The 22,388-nt window shown below is 49.2% G+C and overlaps 1 protein-coding gene and 1 long non-coding RNA gene across 3 annotated transcripts in view; one reads left to right on the forward strand and one right to left on the reverse strand.

Moving 5' to 3' along the window:
• Positions 1 to 22,388, reverse strand: part of COL4A2 (collagen type IV alpha 2 chain) — a 169,083-nt gene that overhangs the window by 86,440 nt on the left and 60,255 nt on the right. The gene's annotated exons all lie outside the window — the stretch shown is intronic.
• Positions 13,226 to 16,038, forward strand: LOC118534951 (uncharacterized). Its single transcript, XR_013446836.1, has 2 exons — positions 13,226 to 13,574; positions 14,894 to 16,038. It is a non-coding gene; the product is annotated as an uncharacterized LOC118534951 (long non-coding RNA).

Genomic DNA, 22,388 nt, shown 5'->3' on the forward strand with positions numbered 1-22,388 from the left:
ACATTAGGAGAAGGAAGGGAAAAATGAAAGGGGGGGGAATTGGAGGGAGATATGAACCATGAAAGACTATGGACTCTGAGAAACAAACAGGGTTCTAGAGGGGAGGGGAATGGGGGGATGGGTTAGCATGGTGATGGGTATTAAGGAGGGCACGCACTGCAAGGAGCACTGGGTGTTATACGAAAACAACGAATCATGGAACACTACATCAAAAACTAATGATGTATTGTATGGTGACTAACATAATAAAATAAAATAAAATAAAATAAAGTAAAATAAAATGAAAAAGGTGAATAAGCATTACAGGCGGAATGTGTCACATTGTCATGTAACTTTGCAAAGTGAGGGCTGGTGATGGGGAGAGGGAGGAGGAGAGAAAGAGAGAGAGAGGGAGATGGGGGGGTGGGGGGAGAGGGAAAGAGAGAGAGAGGGAGAGGGTGAGAGGGGGGAGAGAGAGAAGCAGAGAGAGAGGGAGAGGGAGAGAGATAGCAAGGGGGGAGAGAAGCAGAGAGGGAGAGGGAGAGAGACAGTGGGGGGGAGAGAAGCAGAGAGAGAGGGTGAGGGGAGAGAAGGCAGAAAAGACAGGTTACCTGCTGACATGGGCACCTGCCCCTGCCGCTCTCCCCAGGACGCACGCATCCCCAGGGCCTCTCACAGAGAGCATCTCTCCACGATGAGGGAAACAATTCTCTGTGAACCCCTCTCTTGCAGGCAACAATGGAGTTTGCCATTACTTCGCAGAAAGTGCTCAACAGAAGAAAGAGTGAGCTGTCCCGGCACGGACAGGAAAGCTAGTGGCTGGACCGTCGCTGGGCAGCTGGGGGCTTCTGAAGGGGACGCTCACTCGCCCCCACTGTCCTCGTGCTCACGGACCCGAGCCCCCACGCCCCCGAGGAGACACGTCCCCACTGGTTACTTGCGAGCCTGGGGAGCACCAGTGGCTCCCTGGCCACGGAGCCTTCCCTCGCGCTTCCAGCCACCAGCTGTGGATGATTCCAACATCAGGAGACGTCTCCTGTTTTGGGATCAGTTATGAATCGAAAGCCAAACGTGCGTGAGCGAGGTGTGGAGGGGTTCGCGGCTGCCGGCCGGGCTGTGTCACGTGGGGCAGGACTCTGGGACGAGTATCTGCAAACAGCCACAGTCCGGGATGCGGTGGCACCATCAGGCGGGACTTCTGACCGGGAAGTCAAAGGCGTTTGTGCGTTTCCGTGTGCACGCGCCTGTGAGCGTCTGTCCGGCACTGAGCAGCCCACCAGCCCCCGGTTGTCAGGGCCTTAAAAAAGCCCATCTGGCCACGTGGCCTTGGACACAAAGCACCGCATGGCTCGCCTTCGCTGCTCGGAGAGGCCGGCTGCAGCCTGGCACCCGGCCCCCCGCTCCCTGCTGGGCAGGCACAGCGCTCCGACCGAGCCGCCGCTCCCCGCTACCAGCACACCGCAAGCCCCCGGGCCGCCCCGCGCACGGCCAGTCCTCCGAAGCATCCAGAAACCAGGGAGGCCCCCGCCCCGATTGCGCAGCTGGCCCCTCTCCGCCTGCTTCTCGCCCCAGCGTTCAAACCCGCCCGAGGCACCCGGTCATCAGCCGCCACCTTCCTCGTCCAGACCACAGCTTCCCCGTGACCCGTGACGTCCCTCGTTTCTCCGACCCCTGGCCCCATGTCAAACACCTCCCCGCCACCAAGCCTTCTTCCTCTCCCTTTCCCTCCGCGCCCTGTGCCCCGTCTTGCCCAGGCCAGCTTGCCTGGCTGGCTGGATGACTCTTCTCTGCCCGATTTCATGCTCTGTAGTCAGCCTTCCCACCACGACACCCGCTTTCTTCGAACACCGCTCCCACCACATCGGGGTGGGCTCCAGGCCTGCATGGAGCCCGCCCGATGGCCCCAAAGTCCTCTATCCGGACTCGGCCTGTCTCCCTCCTGCCACTGGCCCTTTGCTCAGGACGCATCTCTGCCGGGCTGACTCCGCTCCCCGAGGGCCAAGCGCCAGCCGTACTGGTGCTGGACGGAGTTCTCTAGGGTCTGCCCTTCTGCCGTCCGCGTTATTCAGATTCACAGCCCACTGTGCTCCCACCCATTCCTTCCACGGTCATTTTCTGTCTTTAACTGGACTGTAAGCTCCTCAGGAAGGAATCCTCTTTCTTTTCCTTCCTTCCTTCCTTCCTCCCTCCCTCCCTCCCTCCCTCCCTCCCTTCCTTCCTTCCCTCCTTCCTTCCTTCCCTCCCTCCCTCCCTCTCTCCTTCCCTCCCTCCTTCCCTCTCTTTCTTTCCTTCATTCTTTCTTTTTTAAGATTTATTTTACAGAGAGAGAGCGCACGTGCGCACGCGCGCGCACACACACACACACACACACACACACGAGCAGGGGGAGGGGCAGAGGGAGAGAGGGAATCCCAAGCAGGCTCCCTGCTCAGCGCAGAGCCCAACGTGGAGCTCCATCTCACAACCCTGAGATCACAACCTGAGCTGAAATCAAGAGTCGGACGCTTCAACGACTGAGCCCCCCCAGGCACTCCTCTTTGTTTTTCTTTAGCTTTATTTTTAATCATAGTAAAATATGTATTTTATCTATAAAATTTACCTTTTTAACTCTTTCAGGCATGCATACCGCTCGTTGGCATTAAGCACATTCACAATGTTGTACCAACACCATCATCGTCTGGAACTGAAACAGTTCCTGTTGGACAACACCTCCCATTTCTTCCCTCTTCCAGCCCCTGTAACCGGGAATTTGCTTTCTCGCTCGAGAACGTGCCTGTTCTAGACATCTCACGTAAGTCCGAGCACATGCTCCATGTCCCTCATGACCAGCTTCTGCCGAGCTTACTGTATTCGCGGCCCATCCTTGCCGTGGCTCGTGCCACCACGCCGCTCCTTTGCAGGGAGGAATACTCTTCTCTTGTGTGGCCACCCCACATTCTGTCTACGGTTCACGCTGACGGACACCTGCGTGATTCCCCCCTTCTGGGGATTGGGAAGGGTGCTGCTAGGAACACGGTTTTACCAACAGCTGCTGAGCATCTGTTTTCAATTCTTTTGGGTACTCACGTAGGAGTGGAATTGCTGGGTCCTGTCGTGATTGTATATTTAACTTTTTGAGGAGCAGGAACCCTATTTATTGCATTTGCATTTCTCTGTGGTGCCTAATCCTGCTGGGGATGGTGTGGGAGGAGACAGTGGGTAAAGGGTTAACAGCTGGTTCACTTAGTGGCAGCAGAGGAGAGCGGTATGGATTCTGGAGTTGGAATGCCTGGGTTAGAACTGCAGACGCTGGGCAGGCAGACCTCTCTGGGCTTTAGCGTCCTCGTCTGGAAGGGGGAAAAGAGTGACCTGCCTCATGGGGTTATCGTAACAGAGGAGTGAATGTACTTAAAGCGTGAAACAGTGCCTGGTACAGAGTAAGCACTGGATTATAAGATACTACTGTGTGCCACCTCGTCGAGGGGGGCTGAGGTCCCTACCTGGAGCTATGCAAGAAACCGAGCTAACAAGACAAACCAACGTGGAGCACACGCAGTTCTAGTACATTCTTCCCTCGTGCTTTCAATGCCTACTTGAACTGTTCTGGAGGAAGGGGGGGAGGAGGCGCTGGATGCACTTGATGTGGGTGTGTGGGACTCGCCCAGCACTGCGTTCTGCAGGGAGGTCTTTTCACCCACCCCGGGTCCTGCAGGCATGTTCTGGGAAAAGATATTTTGACTCTCATTATATCTGAGTCATGCAATGAAGGTTTATTTTCTAAAACCTTTTAATAATGAGATTCTCTTGAAATTGTCTAGAATTATGGCACCAAGTAGAGCTGAAACTGAGTAATTAAAATCCAGTCTTAAAAACCTTATTTCCCAGAGAATTGAAATGCATTTCAACACAAGTATCATTTCATTTTTACATAAGGCTTGCGTCATACTGTATTACAGTCATAAAATTATAATCCTAACATAATTTCCACATCCAAGTATTGCCATTTAGAAACTCTATGTTTTGGAAATCACGCTTGGCTGGGAGAGCCATTTAGCATGAAGACGCTAAGCCCGTGGAAGGTGCAGTGTGATATTGTAATTTTACTTTTCCTTTGAAGGGTCTTTTAAAATGAGCTCGTTGGGGAAATGAGAAAGCTCCATTTTATGTTCCAAAAGAGAAACGCAGGAGATGAGCTTTATTCGCCGTTTCTCATGAACTTGCACCGCTGGAGGGTTCTGAGGTCGTCTGCAGCCCACACGTCCCAGGCGGGTGCCACCGCGGCGGGGATCCCCAGCGTCCTTCCCTTACTCCAGGGGATTCTCCTCTTGTCATTCTCTGCCCGGGGTGCAGGTGGGGCGACGATCAGTACGGACCCCGTGGTTACAGCCCCTCCGGGACCCGTGGACGCACGCGACCCCTCGTTAGTCTTACTTTGTTGGTGCTGAAGCGTCTCAGTGCCTTCACTTGTGCGTCCAGGACTTTGCTTATAGTCAGAGGAAGAGGGAGCACGAGGGACAGCACAGAAGACCAGATGGCGCCCAGGGCCGGAAATACTCAGTAACGATCCCCAACCACAATGAGACAGGGGGTCAGGGGGGGACACGCTGTGGCGAGGGATTCTCAGGCATCCTGGGAGAAAACAGGAATGTGAGCTTGCCCTTCCTTCTGCACGGGGCGGGGGACATCTGCCGCACCGTTCATGTCTGCGGGGAAACGTCACGAGCACGTCTTACAGATGCGGTGCAGGCACGCACGGACCCCTCCAACAGCCCTGCGGACCCAGGACTTTGCCTGTGGGCCCCTCCGCTCCTGTTCTTGCAAGTTAATCCTAACTCCCTGTTCTACCGGACCCCGAATTCCTAGTCCCCCACCAGAACCCACCTTCCCCTGCACCTGGGAGGTGAGTACCGGCCCAGACATGTTATCCTTCATCTGAAGGGCCATTCTTTGCTTACTCGGGGCCTTTGGAACATGGCGGGGAGCATGAATCAGGTAGTTCTTTGGGATCTTCTATTTGGCTCCTTGCAGTGCCCCTTCCTCACTGAGATGCTAGCTGACCCGTCTTCTTGCTGATTCTTTTTCCTCAATTTCTTGTAATGTTTGATCCTGGCCTTCAGTGTGGAGTTCAACCCCTTCCTCGTTCTCTAATCCCAAATCTGAGGTTCTTCACCTCCTGTCATTTACCATCGAAAACTCAGATGTTTGTTTCCATCCCCTCCAAATTCACCCTGGGAGGGAGTGGAATGGCATGTCCAGAAGAGAGAAGCTTCTGGAAGAAATGCACACAAGGATGCTCACCACATAAGGAGGTAGAAGGAGCACTGAGAAATTCAGGGAAAATACTGAGGAACAGCAAAATGAGACTGCCACAGAGAGAGAACCACCACATTGTGCCCACAAACACAGTCCACGAAGGGCAAACGGGTCACGATGGGGATGGCGGAGGCCACGCATTATGACAAGACTGGTGGCAGCCATTACTCACCAGATACGGTAGACAAGGTCATCTACCTCTAATACCTGTAACAACATTACTATTCCATTTTGCAGAAGAAAAGCATGGGGTTGACAGAGGTGGGGGATTTCCTCAAGGCCACTGACCTAGTGAGTGGTAGAGCCAGCTTTTCCTTCCAACACGTTCTGAGCGATGCAGACAAGGACACATCGTTAGGTCTCTGGAAATCTTCTAACTCAATGGATCATTAGCATTATTAAACATTTTGCACTGAGAACAGCAAGGCACCTCAAGAATGACCAGGTCTGGTGACCTCTACCTGGTAAGGTTTTCTGATTGTCCCCACTTAGCTAACTTGAAACGGATGCTTCTAGGTCTTTTGCTCCCGAGGTCACGCTGCTGCTCAGTGGTCGGATGGGCTCCCCGAGGCCCTGCAGACATTACAACTATTTTCATAACGTGGGAGTGTGATGCATGCAGTGGGTTACAGTGCTCGGGCAGCCAAGCCCGTGTTCTAGAAGCAGAGATTCCAACGAGACTCATCAAAATGATAAGAAAACAAAATAAAAGTAACAAAAACAATCCCAAAGCACTACTAAAAATGAATACATTTTTTTTTGTGAATGAGGAAGTATCACAGAAAGAAGTCTTAACCCCACATTTTCTTGCTCATATTGGTGAATTCATAATTCACTTGTGACCCAAATAATTCAATAAAGAGTTTGAAAAGATACTATCAGACACAAATAAAGCAGCGTGCACCTGATTATCAGTCTAGAGAGCAGATTTCAGTATAAGAAGTAAGAGTTTAACTCGGATTTGGCAGTAGCTGCAAACGTCCAGGATAGCATGGGAATGGGACTGGAGCACCACAGCCCTCCAGCGAGGGGATTACTCACTCAGGTCTAACGACAGGCTGCGCTGTGCTTTCTCAGGCCCCCACACCCAGCCCTGCCATATAGGATGCCTCTGGGGAAAGCATCCCGAGAATGTGTCATCCGGAATGAACATCAGTGAAGTCAAAGGGCATGAGAATGGGTTTTCCAATCCCTAAAGAATGGTTTGCAACTGCCTTATGGAATAACAGCAGCTGAGTTTGTATGTGGACTTGCAAAGTGTAAAACTGGAAATCCTAACGCAAAAGTTTTGAAATGGGATCTGGTGGGGGCATTGATTTGTGGATGTGAGTCTGGACCAGGCTCTGTCTGTCACCCGTGGCACGAGGTGGGGGCAGCATGTGGTCGCTGGGCTCCTACCCGTGGAACCTCCGGCTAGCAGGTGTCAGGAGTCCCTCTGGTTCGGACGTTAAAGATTTCAAGGTTCTTGTCCCAGGTTATTATGTAACCTTTGGGAATCTGTGGAGACAGGGATGCCACTCCTTCCACGGGAGTCTTCTTGGGATCCCCCAAGTTTGAGTAGACTCTATAGATCTTTTTTTTATTTTTCTTTTTAAAGATTCTATTATTTATTTATTTATTTGACAGAGAGAGACACAGCGAGAGAGGGAACACAAGCAGGGGGAGTAAGAGGGAGAAGCAGGCTTCCCACTGAGCAGGGAGCCCGATGCGGGGCTCGATCCCAGGACCCCGGGATCATGACCTGAGCCGACGGCAGACGCTTAACGACTGAGCCATCCAGGCGCCCCTAGACTCTATAAATCTTGAGTGGGGTGGTCGTGTCTCACAAACACCGGCATCTGTCCACCTCACAATAGTACACGCTCAGTACACACTTGTGAATAAACGGAAGAGACTGTGACGCTGACACATTTTTCTTCAAATTACTCTGTGCCAAGTGAAATAGGCACTTAATAAAATTGAGCTGGTCTGACCAAGTACATGGTATAGTTGACTAGATGTACTTGTTAAACATGGATTTTTTTGGTTTAGAAATGTTTAGGGTCGAAAGCATCTTCCGCACCAACAAGGCGGGCGGTATAACCCACAGGCGGCCAGCCCTCGCCCCCGTGGGCTGGTGTGACGGTGCGGGACGCAGCAGCATCCCGGGGCAGGGGCCCTGTGCTGGGGCCGGGGCGCTCCCCGGGACGTGCGGGGGTGTGAGGCGGGGCGGCCCCCGCGGCGGCTCTGGGCCGGCGCCCTGCCGTGGGACCGCAGCGGGGTCGTGCAGGGGGCCCCCCTCCACGCTCTGCACAGGCGGTGTGAGCACGGTGCGTGTGCCTGCTGCCATACAGCACGACGTCTGCTGATGACGGCGCGTGTCCTAAACACCATCAATGCCCCCAAATGGCGCGCCGCTTTCTAGGAACAGCGGTAGGTCTTCTAACGTGAGCGTTACGGGGTGACGGGTCGGCTCCTCCACCCCCTTGACAAGCAGGTGTCGGCTCTGCCCCTCATGCTGGCCAGTGTCATCTCCTCTCTCCTGGACCAGGCCAGGCCCCCCCGCAGATGCCGACCCGCAGGGACCGCCCCGGGGGCAGCGTCCGGCCTGTGCCAACGTGAGCCGGAGCCGTCAGGCCTGGGGACGGCGGGCCGGGGGCCGGTGCTCCAGGACAGGGGGAGACGAGAAGGCGGGACAGCAGAGGGCTCCTGGTTACGGGGCCGTCCCCTCGGCTGCAGGCGGGGTGAGCAAGCCCCTGGGAGGGTGAGGCAGGGGCAGGCGGGGCGGAGGGACCAGCAGGCAGGACAGACCACGGGGAGCCCACGGGCCGTCCCGGCAGCCACGGAGGCCAGACCTCCGAAGCCGGAGCCGAGTGTGTGCCTCGCACGACTACAACAGACGGGCCAATCAAACCCTCGTGTGTGTGCGGGGGAATGATACGTTTTTTTGCTGACTCACCACATGCGAGCTTTATGCCATGTTTAAAGTCAGAAAGCATGGCTCTCTGAGGGATAAAGTCTGCCCCTTCTATAAACACATTCCTTCCGACAGCATTCTCCCTGCTCTGAGGTCTCCAGTGTGGCAGGGGCGCGGAGCATGACAGAGCACAGGGCTCCTTCTCCTCCTCATTCAACGAGTAAAAATAAACTCTGAGTTTTGGGCAGAGGAAAGGCCACGGTGCCAGGAGTAGAAACCTTCCCTTTTCAAGTAGTGTCTGGAGCCCCGAGACACGCCCTGCACTCAGGATGCCAGGAAAAGCCCAGGCTCCCGGGGGGGCGGCGGCCGCCAGTGCGTCCTGGCGGGTGGGGGCGCGGGAGCCCCGGCTGGCCGCCGGCGGGGGAAGGCTGTGTGGACCTGTCTATCACTAAGTCCTGCTCCGAGGTTTCACGTTGTGCATAAATCTTCCCTTACAGCTTATATTTGGCCTCCTAGGGTGCAGTCTGAGGAATTCTATTCAAGTCAAGCTGAAATAGGACCTGCCCCTTACTTTGCTCCTTGACCATTTTTGGTATTTTACTATAAAACTTGTACTGTCTGGTTTCCTCCACATAATCATCACGGGATACCAAAAAAGTCTATTTTCAGTCATGCCGTCAACGTGGAAGCTTTAAAAATGTCCCCGAGACATACATACTCAAATCGCAGGTCACTCTTTAAAAGCACTGCTTCTTGAATAAATGTCCAATGACCCTGAGTGGAGTCCAGAGCACAGCAAGGAGCAGGTTCAGGGATCTGCAGATGGCACCGTGCGCTGGCTCGGCGTGCCCAGTTGTGCACCTGCACGGGGCGGGGGGGGGGGCACTTTCAAAGCCAGGGCCCAGGAGGAGGAAGCCTCAGAACCACGGCTTACAAGAGGGCATCACGACTTCATGGCCATGAGCCTACTTATATGGTCCCATTCGTGCCTCTGAGTCTCATGGGCTGAGATGTGCTTCAAAAACACAAAACTGAAGTCCTGGAAGGCATCTATACTTAGTAACAGGTGCAGGCCTCTGTCTGGGCTTTGGCCGGCAGCACCACCAACGGCCAGCAGCTCCCTCCGAGCCGGGGTGGCATTGCTGGCGGACAGGTGGAGAGTTTGGCCAATTATCGGCTTGCCTGGAAGGGTACCGCTCGGCCCCAGATTTCAGAGGCTCTCCTGATGTCAAAGCACAGCCGTAACAAAAGCACAAAGCCTGCCAACCATCGCGGTTGCTCTTATCAGATGGACTTAAGGTGCAATTGTCAGGACCTGAGGCAGCTCAGCCTTAGCCGTCAAGGAGGCTGGCTCCTGATGTTTAAAAAATACGGGCTGTGACTGGGTGTTATGCACAAACAATGAATCATGGAACACTACATCTAAAACTAATGATGTAATGTATGGTGATTAACGTTAACAATAAAAAAATAAAAAAAAATAAAAAATACGGGCTGTGTAGTGCACCTGCTATCTGAGAGTATTGAGATGGCCTATTTAACTGAGTTTTCTGGATAAATATTTATCCATTTAACACCGACCTTGGGCCAGCTTCAACGGACACCTTTCTGAATGGCCCTTGATGCCGACGGCCAGCGTGGGGGGCACTGGTCATTCTTTTGTGATTCTTTAGATGCACTTGCTCTCTGCTCCCTCCTCTGTCTCTGCCCTAGGCTGTGATCTTCTAAGAATCCTACCCATCTTTTTTTATTGGAGTCCTCTACAGAGAAGGTGCTCAATTTATGTTTGAGGGCCGGATGAAGTGGAAGACTCTAACAACACTTGGCCACCCCAAATGGCACGCGGGTGGCCTTAGAAACTTCATTTCTCTTCCCACATCAAACCTTCGGGGGATTTTAACTTCTACTTTTGCAGATGAAGAAGGGCTCAAAGCTATTAAGGAACGTGCCCAGATCAGGGGGGAGACATGACGGGCGCTGACGTTTCAGTGCAGTCGTCTCTGGAACCCAGTCTGCGCCCATTGTACCGTGTTCCAAGCAAGGCAACGCGCTGGGGTCTTCTTGGAATGTGAATACTGAAGTCGTTCTCACGCAAGCACGCATCCAAATGCCTTGGGAGGCTTGTTCCCCCGCAGACCACAGGGGCTTGTCCCCAGGGCTTCAGATCCAGCTGGTCCCGGGAGGAGACCTGAATGGAAACCCAGTGTAGCTTCACGTTTCTCAGCGCGGTGCTCAAGGTTATGAGCACCGTTATCAGCACCGCTGTGCTTTATGCAGCAAACACCCAGTCTACAGCATGGGCCTCCCCTCCATGAGACGGGCCCAGATTTCCAAGCCCTTCTAGTTCTCTGTTTTTAAAAAATATTTATCTTTTTTGTTCTTTGCTGTCAAGTTGTAAGCATTACTTCTTGCTTCCCTCCAGAGACATTCCTTTTATCTCCTCCTTTTTTCTTAATTCCTTCTAATCTTGTATTTGCTCGGGAAATGGACAACTAAGCCTGCCTTAGTCGTCTGGCTTCTTGCCTTCCTCACAGACCATTGCTAAGTGTCCACTTTGTGCCCGGGTACAGCCTCATCCAGGGGCACAGGTCCAGTGGGGGCGGAGGAGTCGGTGACCGACCAGAGGATGCTGGAGCCACGGGGCGCGCATCAAGCTCGGCAGGGCAGGCCGACGGTCGGGAGGGGCACGCCCAAGAAGGTGAAATTGGGCCAAGTTTTCAAGCATGCTTTGGAGACAGTCAGGGAGGGAGGCGGGCGGGAGCTGCGAGAAGCAGTCAGGGAATCAGAAGTAACTAGTTAGAGCTGGCTGGTGACCTCGTTGGACGAGTGAGAGACGACCCGAGGCGCCCACCTGAGAACTCGCACCGGGCGGCCCCTCAAGGGTTGAAGTCGCTGGTAAAATTCCCTCAGGACAAGGGATGTGTCCTGATGCACAAAATCACAGAACTGGGTACTTGCCAGGAGTCCACCACTGCCTCTCCCCATTTTACTAAGGTGGCCAAACTCCCGGACGGAGTTGAGAACCGGCGAACTGTCAAGGTGTCGCCGTCTCCAGGGTCCTCCTCCTGCCCTCTTTTCCGTGGGCTCCTCTGTAATTTATTTATGCTTATCACCTAATTTGCATGTTTGCAGGGCCACCCAGCCCCTTTTACATAGTTTCCTAATTTTCTTTTCCTTCTCACAAAGTGGGCCTCGGGGCGAACATGCTCTGCTGTTGGGATCATTCTCACTTGTGCATCAGCGAAGGGATGGGATGCTCTGTCGTTAGAGTCTGGGCACACATTCACCGCACGCAGCACCCCCTTCGCTTGGAAGTGCGTCAGCTTTCTGGGGGACCGTGCATCAGTTTGCACGGCAGCGTAGTTTGAAAACAGCTAAAGTAAAATAGTGACAGATTGTTTCCCCCTGTTAACTTCCTGGTGTACTATGTTTATAAAACCTTCTACAATCTAAAAAGCCAAGAGGAAAAATATCTACTCTGGACCTGATATAAACCTATGAATGTAGTTCTCACGACCCATAGGCACTGTGGCATAGTGTAAACCGAAATGTAATTTATCAACCGAAAATGTAATTAGTTTCTGAATCCATACGCGCTCTTGGAGGGAAACTCAGTGAAGTATTACCTTCCAGGATTCAGAGATCTCCTCGCTTCCTGCCATCCCCCACAAGCACTGAAAATAGCAGGTACGGCAAAGAAAATCAAGCAACAAGAAAACAATGAGTTTCGTATTTGTTTTTTTTCTGGATCTTGTTTTGACATTACCTTCCATAGCTGGAGAAGGCCAGCATCCTTAGCACGGACACCGAGAGCGCAGCATTATCACCCCAAAGTCTGAGCAAACAGTTTCCTAAATAAACAAGGGTTTTTTTTTGGTAATGTGATGCAATCAAAAGTGATGTTTACAAGAAAAAACCCAGTGGAGTTGATTCTCTGCCAGAATCTTATGGTTGAAATTAGATAAAATCATCAGTGGAATTTTGTGTACATATTTTAAACAATAATATCCATAACTCAGAGTGAAACTGTCACTCAACCCCCATTCTGAACCCTATCTTTTGAGGTTAACATAAACAGAAATCTATTACCACTGAACTGAGTATGAATCTTAAAACAGATCATTTTTCTGTTATTCAAAGTGTACATTTTAAATAGGAAAAATGTGTAATTATTTTTGACCTCCTTGAAAAAAATTGCTTGGGAAACAATAAATTATTCACTCATTAAAGTCAGCAGCTGGGGCTCCTAAAGGTAGAAATGCAAGGGGCTGTTTTGTTGTGGTTATCGACTTCTTTTATTAATGTTCCTTCCTGATACTTGGATCAGATGGAAGGAAATCACTTATTTGTTAACATGGTATTTAAATCTTAAATTGTTAAAATTTAATGTTAAAATGTTACCCTGTTTGGGGCGCCTGGGTGGCTCAGTCGGTTAAGCATCTGCCTTCAGCTCAGGTCATGATCCCAGGGTCCTGGAATCGAGTCCCGCATCGGGCTCCCTGCTCTGCGGGGAGTCTGCTTCTCCCTCTCCCTCTGCCTGCTTCTCTGCCTACTTGTGTTCTCTCTCTATCTCTCTGTCAAATAAATAAATAAAATCTTTAAAAAAAAAAAAAGTTGTGAAATGGATGTAAAATTTATAAAAAAAAAAAATAAAATGTTACCCTGTTTAAGTAATATTTAGTAGAGTCTTCAACTTTGCTTACTTTGTATAACACTGTATTTACTCTGTGTAAGTCCTGGTACAGGGTTTATGCACAGAGTTACCACAGATAAATGCTGCTTTATTTGTGAGGTATCTAAGGAAAGAGATGATTCATGCTCTCTGCTCTGCAGCACCTGCTTTGATACTTGGCTCATCAGCGGTGCTGTGATTCATTTCTCTCTCTCTCTGGGGAAGCGAGCAGAAGATGGGTGCGCATTGTTCTGTGAAAACTCCAAGTCTCATGTTTTCCCCTCAAGTCTTTTAAAATGTGCTGTGGAAAGAATGTATCCCACTTGGCTCGGCGGCGAGGATGCTGCAGTGCCACGCAGCTGTTTCTGAGAACAAAGGTCCTCCACTATGTCATCACACCGTAATTGCTTGGTTGGAAGGCATTTGGAGCGGAGATGGGTTTAGCAATGCACCGGAGAGGTTTTCTCCCTGCGTGCATGCTTCGATGCGTGCCAGCCCTCTTAGACCAGCCAAGCGGCTTCCACGCCCGCACCGTTAGCGTGGCTCCCCAGCAGCAGTGCACAAAGGAGCCACGAGCCACACAGCGGTCGCCATGCCCTAGTTCGCCCACATCTGCCGCCCCACTGAAGCACGTTCTAATCCCGCGTGGCATCAAGCTCCTGGAGGAAACACGACGCAGCAGAAGAAGAGCTACTACAAAATCTTGGTATGGGGCCAAGAGTCATGATAATAATGGTAAGCTGATGGTGATGTGCGGGCCCTTGGCTCACCCCACTTATCCCTCACACCTCTCTGGGGTGCCTACCATGATCTCTGTCTTACCGATGGGCCCACCAGGGCCCTGAAAGGTACGCACTTGCCTGCCCCCCACGGCTGACGGCGGGTGACTCAGATTCCAGCCCAGGCTGGGTCCAAGGACGGACCTTTGGGCAGATAAGTGGATTCCCGGATGCAAATCCCAGGTGGATTAAGAAGGCTTGATTATCTGGGACTCATTTTCTGGCCTGTCCTTGAAACGGAGCCCTGTCAGGTGTTTGGAGCAATCGTGTTCGGTTGTGGGTGGGGGTCACTCATTCCAAGGACTCGGGGCCAGTAAGACATGTGACAGGTGTCAACAGCTTGTCACCCTTGATGAATTGGCGTAACCATCGTTTATTTCCCTTCAGGAATGACGGCACTTTCATTTAAAAAAGTACTTAGTTTTTCTAAAGAATCTATGGTTATTCAGATGTCCATGTGACTAAGGCTGGGGTTGGCTTTGGTTCTGCTGGGGAGGGCACATCAAGGGAAGGGGCACCAGAAGCACTGGTAAAGAAAATCCCTATATTCTGAAATTAAACACACACACACATGCACACACGTGTGCGTGTGCGTGGGCAGGTGCAGGTGACGGTCTTACCTCTAAGGTAGTAGTGCGAGAATCCAACAAGTTAGCACATGTACAAAAATGAGCATACTTAACATATTAACATTAAAAAAATTGTTTAATAAAAAATCTTAAAGCTGTATAGACGAGAAACTATAATCAGTGTGGATTTTGGGCAAAGGCAGGGGAGGAGCCCCCCTTCTAGCAGATCTCCATGAACCGAGGAATGATACTAACACGGGATGTCCACGCTGCTGGAGAAACAAAAGACCTGAGTAAGAAACACGATCTGCTTCACCCCATCCTCAAAACGCCCCAGAAGATTTCTTTCAAAATCTGCCTTTTAAGAAGCCCATGGGGTTCATACACTCTGACTGAACGCAGATCTCCCCCCACAGGCTGAGGGCCTCGTATAACTTGGTCTTCAGAGAAGTTTCATTAATCGGTAACCCAGACACCATGCAAGCACAGAAGGTGTGAGGAAGGCACCAAGGAGAGCCAGTCTCTTCCGAGCCAGAGGGGCGCGGAGGCTGGGCGGAGGGCTGGCCTGCGAAGGGCTCATCTGGTGGCTCAGAGGAACGCGGGGGTGACAAGGGAGAGCCACTGAAGCCGGAAAAGGGGGTGGGGGGAGGAGGTGTGCAGGGGGATGGGCAGATGAGGCTCTTGTGCAACTCTTTCCTTCCAGCAGATGCCGAGCTCGGCCGCGCCTCCTGCACAACCAGGACCTCTGACCCTGGTGCGAGCCCACGGCGCCCCCCACCCCGCACACGTGCCTCCAGCAGCACCCTTCTAGCCATGAGAAAAGATGCCGTCACACACATGGGAACCAGCCTTTGACAGCAAGCATCCTGGCTCCGGGGTCCACGGCCCAACCGCGATGGCCCCTCCAGACTTGGATCTGGGGGCGCATCAGGAGGGCGGCGGCGTGCAGCTGCCCCTGCTGGGGGAGGTCTGCAAGCCCACCCCTGGCCACTGGCACTCAGTAGGAATTCAGACATTTGCTGAAACAAGCACAGAAACGAGGAGCAAGATGGGAAGGTCGCCAGAGGAATTCTGCACGGGCTTTCCTGAGCCCGTCCAGCGCACGCGCACGCGTTCCCTTCTCCAGGCTCCGGCCACTACGCTTGGGCCACATAATTCTGCTGTGGGCCACCCAGCGTGGCAGGGTGCTTCGGGCATCTCCAGCCTCCCTAGGTGCCAGGAACACCCTGTCCCTAGTTGTGACAACCGAAAGTGTCTCCAGACTTTGCCCAGCATCCCTGGTAGTTTGAGACGCCCTGGTGCAGCCACACAAGACCACAAGTCTGGTCTCCGCGGTGCCCGTGGAGTAGGTGTGCTCTTCTGAGTCACTGCAGGGACACTTCCAAATGCACCTGCTGCTGCCACAACCACGATCCCCCTCACAGGCTTTGGGGAGCAGCCAGGGGACAGAGTGCTTCGGTCTCCTCCGGACCAGCTCTCATTCGTGACTTTGTCCTACTGATCCCAACGCGTGGCTTTCCACCGTGGTCCTGTGAGACATGCCGTTGGGGCCGAGGAAAGGTACCCAAGGACTAAATGACTTGCCTACGGACAGGGTAGACCAGATCGGAAGTATTTTTCCTAGTCTTTCGGAGAGTTTCTACCTCTTAAATAGCATCCCAAGGCTGCCCGTAGAGAATGCTACACTCAGTACCTGCAGGAGCAGCTTTTATAAAATGAATTTTGTTACAGATGGAATCTTGCAGCAATGGTTTCCTTGTAAAACAGATCTTACCAATTATTTTTGTTTCTTGTAATCAATTTGCTTCAGTTATTATTTCTTCCCAGCTCTTTAAACCAACTTTAAAAGCCTGCCTGGTTTCTTGTAATTCTATAGTCTTGTTCCCTCCTGGGGAAGCTTCTGGGATGCAGGAGCCCGGGAAGAGGTCCTTTCTAGACCCCAAAGTCTCTGAATTTGTTCCATGTCTATTTTCCTTTGGACACTACTTTTTTCCTCTTGTCTCTATTTCCTGATGTCTCTGTTTCATTTGCAAACTCTGTGATGAGCAAACCCCTGATACTTATCCTTACAAGAGTAAGACCCAGTAGAAACAGAGGCAAAATCAAAGATGCATGCATCTCCCTTTTAAACAGAGAAAACAGAAAACACTAGTCCCAGGGAACAGAGGCCTGATGAAGTCTGTTGAAATTCTCTATTTCACACTGTAGTTTGATACAAGACACCTGGGCCATCCCCTCTGCCAGAGTCATCGAAAATGTGACAGCAGTTGTAATGTTCTTTTAAGATGTGCTCAGGCCTCGGACGTTCCCACAAGCCCCATTTGTTCTTTCTTAGAGCAGACCTTTCTCTATTCCAGTCTGGGTTTTGATGGCTAATAAGAAAAACATTTCGACAAAATGCACTTTTTTTTTCAGCCAGAAAAGTTCTGCAAAGATAAGCTTTGTCAAAAAACACTGGCAACATGTTTAAATTATGTCTGAATAAAACCATTAACTATAAATTATGCTAATTTTTAGGAAGCCTGGGTTCAGATGATTTTACCTCTTGGACATGTTTTCTATTACTTGAATTTTTAGTCTTGTTTTACCAAATTGAGCTCAACGTCATGAATCTCTCCATAACTGAAGCAGGAAAATGTGGGTGTGTGTGAGCAATTCTCTAAAGAGGTGGCCCCAGGGCTTATTTTGAAAAGCTTCTCCTATGGTCACATAATTTCAGTGGCCCCACCAGTCCCATCCTCCTGATGGCACTGTCTTAACTGGAGGGATGTTCACCCATACACCCAGCCACCCCAGAAATCCAGGTGACTTACATTTTATGTGATAACGAGGACGTCAGTTGTGGAAGCTCTGGGGAGAAATAACATGCCCACGATAATGTCCACCTTTTGTTGAACCTGCCAGACACTGAACGAGGCATTTAAGAATTTTACCTCACTGGAACTACTTCACATGGGCACTCCTATCTTATTTCACAGACGAAGAAACTGAAGGCCAAGGAATAAATGTGAGTCCCCCATAGTCGAGAGACAGAAGTGGTAGAGCTGGACTCTGACTCCAAAGTGAAGACTTCTACCTGCTTTCTTCCTCCTGCATACCAAGACCATGTTACATCGTACAGCAAATTCCACAACCCTTCGACACCACATTTTCTTGTACTGCAGAATGTCTCCCATATTCCCCTTGCGAGTAGGTAGGTTCTAAAGTGAAAGGGCCTAGAAAGAACGGGGCTTAAAACCAGGGGTTATATGAATTAGTTTTGGGACCGAACAAGCCTCCAAGGATGCTCATTGGCAGAGCTATTCTGTGACCCCTGGATATACTAAGAACGTCCTGAAAAACTTCCAGTCCATTCAGGGGGTTCTCGAACTTCAGGAATGTTTCTGAAGAGGGCAGGAAACCACATATTTAATGAAGCTCTGGCGGTACAGTGAGGACAAGGTTACAGGGGTCAGGTGGGGTAGGCGGACACAGAGATGAGTAGGAAGGTGGAGCCGAATGGGAGCAGAGCAGTTGGTGTTGAAAAAAACGAGGAGAACATTTGCCATATTTGGAGAGCCTTCTGGTTTTCAAATAGGAGATCTGCCAATTCATGGAACAGAGCTGCCTCCAGAGGAGAGGAGAGAGAGGATAAATACAAGCAGATGGGGAAAGGATGGATTTTTAATTTACAAAATTGTGGCTTTATATATTTTTGTTTCTTCTCTGGCTTAGTGGTTTTGTTTAGAAAAAGAAATAGTTGATGCAGAAATTATAGGTTGAGAAAGAAAAAATAATTAGGAACAACTGAGTTTCAAATGTGCAACATCATACTCAGATTTTTTTTTAAAAGATTTTATTTATTTATTCATGAGAGACAGAGAGAAAGAGAGAGAGAGAGAGAGAAAGAGAGAGAGAGAGAGAGAGAGGCAGAGGGAGAAGCAGGCTCCCTGTCGAGCAGGGAGCCTGGTACGGGACTCAATCCCAGGACCCTGGGATCATGACCTGAGCCAAAGGCAGATGCTCAACCATCTGAGCCACCCAGGTGCCCCCATCATACTCAGATTTTAAAGGGGGACCTCCAGGAGAAGTCAAGAGTGTGGGTTTTGGGGCCGGAGTCTGATTTGGTTTCCTCAGTGCCAACGATGAAACTTTGGACAGGTCACTTTCTTGTTCTCAATTTGATTTCCTCAATGTACACCAGGGGCCACATCACAGGCTCTTGTGAGGATTGTGAATTAATGAATGCAAAGCAGTGGCAAGTACCTCACCCACAGTTTGCTACCAGGAAGTGCTAGGCACCATCATGGCGCCCGGTGACCCAACTGGGCACCATCTTCTGTTACCCTTTAATTCACAGCAAGTTCTAAGATGGAACAGGATATAATTGTCATATTAATAAAACTTTGGTTCAACCGAAAACTCTCAAGCTGGTTAATTTGAGGAGTTATTCCAGGGTTCTTAGTCTACGCTGTAGATATGCAGAATCTGACTATGACTGTCAAGTACTATGTTATCTCCTTGAAGAGCTGTAGAATCCAAAAAAGAGTAAAAATAGAATGGATGCTCACCTTAGCACATGTCTCATCAACTTACAGTTAAAAAGTAGTAAAAAAAAAAAAAATCAGAGGTAGGACGAAGCCAATTTAACAGATGCTGAAAGATGGTGGTATTAAGATGTGACAGATTTTCATACAAAATTCAGCAGAGTTAGATATAATTTCAGGGGTACCGCAGATTCCCAGAGTCCTCAAGCTCTGCTACCGGAATATTTCTATCCTGTGTGCACAGCTGAGTATCTGTGAGCCGTGGCTCTATCAGAAGGCGTGTTCCTCAGCATGGGAAATACCCTCAGGGTGTAACAAAGCCACACAAATAAGAGTGGAGCCTTGTTTCAATCCTACATGTTACAGAATTTCTTAGTACAACGCTTTGACTGGAATGGCTGCTTCAAATCTGTTATTAGCTGATCCCATTGGGAGGAGTGTTCTAGGAGATATTTTAATTCTTACTATTCAAAGCAAAGAAGTCTAATATTTCACTACCCGGAACGCTTTACAATGGACACTCCATGAAGGTAAGATAAAATATGTTCTTGAAAATGTACTAGCTACCAAAAGTCTGATTAAATATCAAGGAAGGTCGAGAAGGCTACCATGTGTGGAACATTTTCCCACCTACAAGATGCTTTTGCAACATACTGGTGTTGGTTGGGTGGCAAGTGTGAGGGGATCCTGAATCCATCTGGGTAACTCTGCAGCCCAAGTGAGCTACTGAAGTAGAACAGGTCCCCCAAATGAGTGAGAGCATTGGCAGGAAGAACTTACAGTTAGATCATTATGACTTTGTTAATTGCAAAAATAGGTAGCGGACATCCCACCTCTGAGAAATACTATGTGTCCAAAAATAAATGTTTAGTCACTAAACCATATGGCTATTCAAAAATGGGTTAGATCATTCCACAGTGGCCAACATACAACAGAACCCACACCAAATTTTGGAAATAAAACCATGTGAACCAGAACAATAATCTTCCATAACAGGCATTGTGCACGCCCCAGACAATGGGAAATTTAGATGCATAAACAAAAGACAAACAATAAAGCCTGCCAAGAAGGCATAGGAAACACCTGCTATGTGTAAAAAATGGAACAAGATACTAATGATTATTTCATATGAAGATTTTAAAATCATATATATATACATATATACATATATATGCTTTGCTATAGTGACCACAAGATGGGATTTAAAGCACTGCAGAAAAATATCAGTGCAAAAATAATTAGTTTAAGTAGGAAATTTTGTCTTTCCAGGTTTCTCTATTGGCAATAGGACAAAAGATTGTTATAGATGGGGAAAAAAAACCTTACTTGCCTTCCAGAAATAGCTCATGTTAAAAACGAATCACAGTTATATCCAAACAGTAAGATGCGTCTGAATTGGAAACAATAGCATAACACTGATGATCTTGATTGAAACGATAACATGGGGCAAATTCCCCAGGAGCAAACTACATGGAACAGCACTTCTTCCTTCCTTGCCCTGACCTGTTGGAAGGAGACTCCCAGATTCTGAAATAGCTCACAATCCACAGGGAGGTAAAATGGGTCAATTTGACTTGGTCTTCAGAGACAGAAATGTCATTTTTTTCTAGGACAAAAATGTCCGTTGAGAGGTTTTGGGAAAGTGTTTCTCCTGGTGCGTGACCCCACCCTGTGGCAGGACCTGTGCCCCTGCTTTCAAAGGAACCACCTCCACGGTACTCCGCGGGGCCCCAGGGTGTCTGGCTCCGGGAAGTCAATGGCACCATTGTCAATTACTTCTTGAAAGATCCAACTGTACATGTTTCTTTTATGTTCTAAATTTCTGTGAAATACAGTAAGGACACTTGGAAACTCCCAGAGTGGGATGTCGCATTCTTCTCTAAAAACAAAGCAAAGGTGAGGGGATTCCCCCCGGCTACTCGGGGTGGGAGTGTGGTCCTGGCAGTGCCCACAGCCCCTGCCCCTCTTCCTATCTGTGAGCCAACTTCCTGCTGGTTAATTCTGGGAGTTCCTGTTGACGCACGGCCAGCAGAATAAAGAGATCACTGGGGCATATGGGTGGAAATGGGAATGACACACTAAATTCCTGGAACAGTCAGAATCAGGCCAGAGGAGATAAGTTTGATTCTAGAGTTCTCTCCTAGGACAGTGACCCCTCCTCATGTTTCCTAAAGAATGGGATATTCATGCCCAAAGGACAAGTAGATCTAGAATACTCGCTGTTTTTGAAAATAATCAATTCTTGGGCCAAGTGTTTGGGAACATCTGGACTAGGTTTGATATAAAAACTTGACAAATGTAAGAAGGCAATAGTGTATTCTTATAAAGTTTGAGGGCATTCAAAATACACACGAGGCTTCATTTTAATTTCTAAGATAAGATTAAATGCTAAAAATAACTAAAATGCCATGTTGAGCATGTGATAAATGGTTTTCTATGATAGCAAGGTGCTGTTCTGGAAACACACACACATCAAAGATAGTATTTAATAAACCTAAAATATAGAAAATGAAAATCCATAAATATACATATATATGTAAACACACATGGGATGTATACATTTGAAAATCCTGGGGTTATTTATTGTATCTTAATTTTAAGGGGAATGATCTTATCTGGGAAACTTTCTCAGAATGCTCCTGTGACTGCCGGGAAGGGACATGGGATGGCGGTCCAGGGCCCTGCGCCCCCCATCAATGCCAGTTTCATGGGACTAATCTATTCATCCTTCTGATCAACATGGGATTTCCATTACTCATCTTTCCTTCCAAGATAACTGACATTTTTGAAGGGCACCCATTTTGTTAAATTTTATTTCCTTCTACTAAAGAAGTCTTTTTAGTCTTCTGGGATTAAGAAGTTTGTTTTCATCCACAAAGTTCTTTTTGTTTACTTCTTTAGTCCAATTATTCTACTCAAGGGTATGCAGATGGCCACATACCCCTTTTCATCAATGCTATCCTCAAAATAAAGTCCTAAAAATACCAGTGGCAATTAACATTTAGAAATCTCCTTTTTGGTTACTAGCCATCTTCATGGAATGTCTGTGTTTGAATTAGCTTAGTACTGGACAAATAAGAGAGAAAGACTCGGGGCAGTACACCCGCATGTCCCCCATCTCCAAGTCAGAAATGCTGGCTGCATCTTTCAGCAACCTCACAGCATTCAAAAAGCAAAATCCTGGATCGGGGTTCAAAAATTAATTCTATGCACGGAAGACCAATAGTCAAAAAACAAAAACAAAAAGGAACACGACAAAAAACTTACTGAAAAAAAACCCTGGATTTTTGGGTGGCAATACATCCCACGTGAGCCAATGTAAGAGCGTGTTTGGTAAAAAAGGGGTGACAGGATTTTATGATGGTGTTCAGAAGCGTAGCATCCAGATCCAGGGAGGAAATAGTTCTGTGCCTTCCACACTGGTTAGGCAGATGCTCAAAAGATAAGTTGACATCTGATGGCCAGGACTGAAGGAGGATAGGGAGAAACTCAGAAAAAGGCGATGAGGATGAGGTGGCAGTCTTCATATGAGTGATGCGTCAGGAAGTCAGGGGTCCAGTGAAAGCAACATGCGATTGTTTAATATGAAAAAGGTTAGGAGATGGAGTGCATTCCTAAATCCTGCTGAGATCAGTACATGTGGAGAAGAGCTTTGATTGAGGGCTGGCAGAGGGA

Source organism: Halichoerus grypus, chromosome 4 (genome assembly GCF_964656455.1).
Source record: "Halichoerus grypus chromosome 4, mHalGry1.hap1.1, whole genome shotgun sequence".
In the NCBI taxonomy this organism is placed as follows: domain Eukaryota; kingdom Metazoa; phylum Chordata; class Mammalia; order Carnivora; family Phocidae; genus Halichoerus; species Halichoerus grypus.